This window comes from Myotis nattereri (genome assembly GCF_964212035.1).
Source record: "Myotis nattereri genome assembly, chromosome: 15".
Classification (NCBI taxonomy): domain Eukaryota; kingdom Metazoa; phylum Chordata; class Mammalia; order Chiroptera; family Vespertilionidae; genus Myotis; species Myotis nattereri.
Window position 1 is genome coordinate 43,640,789 of NC_138090.1, and position 6,000 is coordinate 43,646,788.

A 6,000-nucleotide genomic window follows, 5' to 3' on the forward strand; every position below is an offset into this window, starting at 1 on the left:
CTCGGCTTCCCTTCACAGCAGAGCCACGATTCTTAGTAAGGTTTAAAAGTCTAACTAAAAGCTTAATCCTAGTTACCTAGTCATTGAAATAACTCATTACCAAAACAAAATATAAATACTGAAACATTGCTCTTTCAGTCTAAATGTGTCCACTTTTCACTTCTCATTAGGAAAAAAAAAAAAAAAAAAAACACCTAAAAGATACATTGGAATCTTCTATAAAAAATTTCTTCATTCGAGAGCACCTTGACACACTCACATCATCCACACTGTTCAGGAAGAACTAGGAGTCCAGAGACCCTGACTCATGTCTCAGATTAGTGTTTATGCCATCACTACTCACTGCTTAAGCCAGTGATTCTCAACCTTCTGGCCCTTTAAATACTGTTCCTCCTGTTGTGACCCAACCATAAAATTATTTTCGTTGCTACTTCATAACTGTAAGGTTGCTACTCTTATGAATCATAATGTAAATATCTGATATGCAGTATGGTCTTAGTTGACCCCTGTGAAAGGGTCATTCGACCACCAAAGGGATCGCAACCCACAGGTTGAGAACCGATGGCTTAAGCTGTTTTTTTTGTTGTGTTTGTACATGTCCCTAATTTTGACTAGTATGTGAGCTTCTTGCCTGCCTGAATGACTCCAGTCACGTCTCTATTGTTGAGGAATCGGGGGCAGGAGTCTTGCCGAGGGTTGTCAGCTAGGCTTAAAAATCACCCATGCACTTTCATGTTTAACTTAATTTAGTTCCAAAATGCGTACAGCATGAATGCTGGAAAAAGGTCCTGATGTGACTTACAGAAACAAATGTGTTCATAAGGGCCCCTGCAGTCATGGTAACTTTATGGCATCTCTGTGTTTTTCAGTTACTAAGAGATATTGTGTATGAGTGTCCAGGATAGGATCTGTTTGTTCATTTGTTGATTCTTGGAATAGGTAATTGCCGGAAGCCAGTCCATCCTTGCTGCTTGACACAGTCGCTTCAGGGAAGAAACATCTGCACAGCATATGTTTCAAGGGACCTGGCATATATGGCATACTGTTCGTAATATGTCTGCTCCCCTTCCTGGCGCTATGTGTTTTAACCAAGGTCACCTCTCCGAGAAAGGTTGTTTCCCCAGGTAGGGATTTTTCCCTGAAGTTAGGGAGGGAATAAAACCCCTTAACTAAGTGCCCGGCAGGTAGTTAATCACTTTAACTACAAACAATCACGCTTAAGCTACATAATCTTTACTCCCTGGAATGGAGATAAGAAACTCCTTAACCTTTGGAATAGAAGTTGATAGGATTAAAATCAACTGGTATAAATACAGATGTAACAAGACAATAAAACACAGAACTTGGCTGGAGATCCTGGCTAGAGAACCTGGCTAGGCTGCTGATCAATTGACCGCTGTCTCCATGTCATTCATTCTTCACCGACTCCGTCCACAACTTTGGGAACCCCTGGACCTGCTGGCGTTGTACCCCAACATTTGGCGCCCGAACAATGACTCCTACTATGTACCTACCCATCACTATCCAGGGCCCTAGGGCAGTGGTTCTCAACCTTCCTAATGCTGCGAACCATTAATACAGTTCCTCATGTTGTGATGACCGCCAACCATAAATTATTTCCGTTGCTACTTCATAACTGTAATTTTGCTACTGTTATGAATCCTAATGTAAATATCTGATATGCAGGATGTATTTTTATTGTTACAAATTGAACATAATTCAAACATGGTGATTTATCACAAAAACAATATGTAATTATATATTGTGAAATATTTATTTCTAATTACAAATAAATGAAATTTTGTCTTGAAGCATGGTGTAGCATGGGTAGCAGTCTTAATATAACAACAGTAAACTATGTTGCTACATTTTGTAACAGTATGCGTAAAGTTCCAACGTCAGTGCGAAGGTTGAGATTGCTTCTTTCTCACCAGATCAGAAATTCTTGGGGCAGTCTTTGAAAGAGCACAGTGAAGACCATCTTCCACAACAAGTCTACTTCTGTATTTAGACTTGATAACCAACAAGCTGGAAAACCCTGTTTCACAAAGCTATGTTTTTGGAAATGGAAGAGAAAGGCACAACACAGTCTCAGACAGAATAGGATATGACTGCAAACACTTGATCCAGAATTTTGTAACCGGCATTGAAGAGAAATCAGTTCTCGCTGCATTATTGTGAATAATTTCAATGAACACCTCTTGTGCTGTCTCAGGAACATCTTCAACTTTGACTGTGAATGGGCTTCTGGCAAGTGCAAATGGGGTGTCAGGTAGATTTGGAAAGTATGATGAAATTTCGTCTTCAAGCATGCGCGAGTGTTCTTTCACAGAAATTACCATCGTAATCCTTTGGTCTGGTTCAATGTCATGTTCCCCAAAGAAAGCAGATAAGGTAGGCAACATGTAAAAAAATTTTATTTTCATCCAATTTATATGTTTGACAAAGCTGAAGTTTCATTTGAAGTGTTCAGATCTTTTCACACAAATCGAGGCATGTTGCATTTGGTCCTTGCAGTGATAAATTTAACTCATTCAAGATGGCAAAGATGTCAACCAAGTAAGCTATTTTCTGCAGTTCACTTTTCTCACCGAAAAGTGCTTCAAACTGTGGTCTTACTTTCTGATTAAAAAACGTTTTGAGTTTATCACAAAACTCAAAAACACGTTTTAAAATTTTCCTTTCGACAACCATCTCACTTCAGTGTGAAATATCAGAGCATTGTTTGGCGCATCCAACTGGTTGCACAGTTGCGAAAACAGTTGACTATTTAAAGTGCTTGCCTTTACTAAATTGACACAACTTATGACACTTTTCATTGCTTCTTGTAATTCTTGTGGCAGTGTCTTTGTTGATAATATTTGCCGAAGAATCATACCGTGAGTTCCGATGACTTTTGGTGACTCATTCAGTACCAAATGTTGAAATGCAGATTGACATCCTAGTATAGCTGGAACACCATCTGTGCAAACACCACAAACCTTTTCCCAAGAGATTTTATGCTCTTTCAGAAATGAACCAACTGTGTCAAATACATCATGTGCAGTAGCTGTCATTTCAAGAGGTTTTCAAGAAAGAAACTCATCTTTAAAGTTGCCATCATTAATATACCTCACGTAAACCAGTAACTGAACAGTTTGCAACATCTGTAGACTCATCAAGCTGGATACTAAATATTGGAAGTGGAGCAGATTTAATTTCCTGGATTGCCTGATCAAGAATATCAGCAAACATGTCATCTATTCTTGTGCGGACAGTGGCGTTAGATAAGGAAATTACACTCACTTTCGTAACAAATTCGTGTCTGATCATAACTCGAACAATGTCTTTGGCCGCTGGCAACAGTAAATCCTCAGTAATGGTGTGAGGTTCATAGCTCTGGAGATTTTGAGTGCCATCAAATATGAAGCTTCAATGGCTGCTATGTTTTGTTTGTGGTACTTACCACCAGTGTCAAGTCTGCCTTTCTTGAGTCCATGAGCTTTGCTTCTAAAATAGTTGGTATCCTTGCTGGCAAAGCTCGGATGCTTGCTATCAAAATGGTGTTTTAGTTTGTTCGGATTCATAGATTCAGCTGATAGAACTTCACAGCAAATAACACATCACAGTTTCTCAATTCCTGCTGTAATTATTGAGGTAAAACCATACTGTAAAAAATCCTCACTATATTTTCTTTTCTTAACCGCATCTGTACATGAACCATTGTCATGGTATGGTTTGCTAAAGAAAATAATATATAATAATAGATTTAATAATACAAAAGATGATACATGGCATAGTTCAGTAAATACAGAGCATTAAAGTTTCCTATGATTTACCATTCTCTGTGTTGTTTTTTTCTTTACATACCTGTTACTATCACAAGGTGGCAGTATTCACATTAACCACAGCTGTATTTAAAAAGAAAGATCAGCATCCAGATTAAGTTCCCATGGTACAGATTTTTTTGTGCAGTAGTTGATGATTTTACAGTACATGATTTTACATTTACCCAGTAATCATAATTCATGAAGTGTCGTTTTACATCCAATACTACTGCTTTCTACAGAGCAGATGCTCTCGACACATGTGTAGCTGGTCTGCATAAGTACATTATGGCGCCTACCGTGTCACATATACCTGTATTTGTACCAGGTGTTTGTGATGGGGTTGGCTCGATGATGTCATCACAACCGGTACTCAAATGTGGGCAAATATTCATGTGGGCAGACCTACCTTCAGACAGATAGAGGAGCAGTGTCTAGGTTCCTATGACCCTGGAAAATATGTGTTTTCCGATGGTCTTAGGTGACCCCTGTGAAAGGGTCCTTTCATCCCCAAAGGGGTCGTCCCCACGGGTTGAGAACCACTGTCCTAGAGGCACGGGAGTGGATGACAGAGATAAACTGGACATTATTGCTGAGGTCCAACTATTTATTTGAAAACTAATATCTGAAAGGCACTTTAAGATGCCCTAATATCCTTGATCCCCGCCAAACTCTGACCTCAATGTGCTCCTCCAGAATTTTCATGAATCTCTTTCTCTGTCTCCCACACCCCACATCCAATCTTTTAGCAAATCCTCTTGAATCCATGCTTTCAACAAATACAGAAACTGACCCCTTCCTCCCATGCTTTTCTGACCACCCTCACCTGTCACTTGGATGACTGCACTTGCCTCCTCACTGGGCTCCCTGCCCTCCACCCACCAGCCACACAGGTGCTGAGGAATGTAGTCTAAAATTAACACCCTGATTCTTACTTGAGCAAGTTTTTCTGTCTGAATTTATGGCAGGAATGGGGTAGGGGGGTGGGGGCGGGGAGGGGTCATAAGTTCTTAGTGAGATTTGTTTCTTAAAAGCTTGAAATCAATATCCCAAATAGGAACTATAGAAAGGCTAAATTTTGGAGGCCTCCACTAAACACAGATCACTCATGCTCACTGGGGCTCTGAGCCCTCTACAGGCTCCTCAGGTCACTAAGAGGGAAACCAGATTACTGGCTATGGCCCCTCCCTCTCTGATTCTATCTCCACTGATCTCCAGCTCTGTCTGTTCCAACCAGCTTGCCTTCTTTTGGCTGTCCAAACATTTTAAATGGATAGAAATAAAAACACCCCACACATTCTTATTTCACTCTAACGTACTATCACATTATTACTGTTGTTGTTGTGTGGGTTACTGGGTGCCTCCCCCACTGGCAGGCCTGTCCATGAGGACTGGGATTTTGTCTGTTCTGTCTCATATCTGCACCCCCAGTGCTTAGAGCAGTGTCAGCAGATGGTGAACAGTAGGTTGGTCTTCTTTGATAAGTGAGTAAAGAAGTTACACATGTGATCATGGTTGAATGGGTGAAATATGGTGCGTCATTACCTCACATAACTCAGATTCTGACCTAGACTGAGGGATCAGGGAGACTTTCTTGAAGAGTGGCATCTAATAGAGCAAGGGCCCTGGCTAACCTAGAGCAGATGGAGTGGCAGGAGTAAGAGGTCCAGGCCGAGGGCACAGCAGATGCAAATGCCAGGAGGTAGGAAAGTTGAGCAAAGTAAAGGAATTAAACTGACTCACTTGGCTGATTAAATGCGCTAATAGACCTGAAGGGCCCAGTACACAGTGTGTGCTGGAGAAAGGCCAGCTGTTGTCATCATTGCACATCCATGGTCTGCTCTCCTGAGAATAACAATAACAGAATAAAGGGGTTCTTCCCTCCCAAACTACACAAGCAATTCATGACATCAAGCCTATTACAGCTTGACTGTGTGTATGTAGAGCTCGGGAAGTATGTCTCAGCGCTGTGGCTGATGCAATGGTGTGAGCACACTCCACCATGACATGCTTCCTCAGCACACCAGGAAGTAGCAACCCCCGCCTGGAGGAACTCCTAGAGCCACTTGCACAGTACCCCAGCCTTTCAGCCATTGGTTGCCTGTAGCAACGTGTCTCCCTCTGATTGGTCCCCTCATGCTTTATATACCCCTGTAATTCCACAATAAAATGGATCTGTGTTGCTGAACCTGGT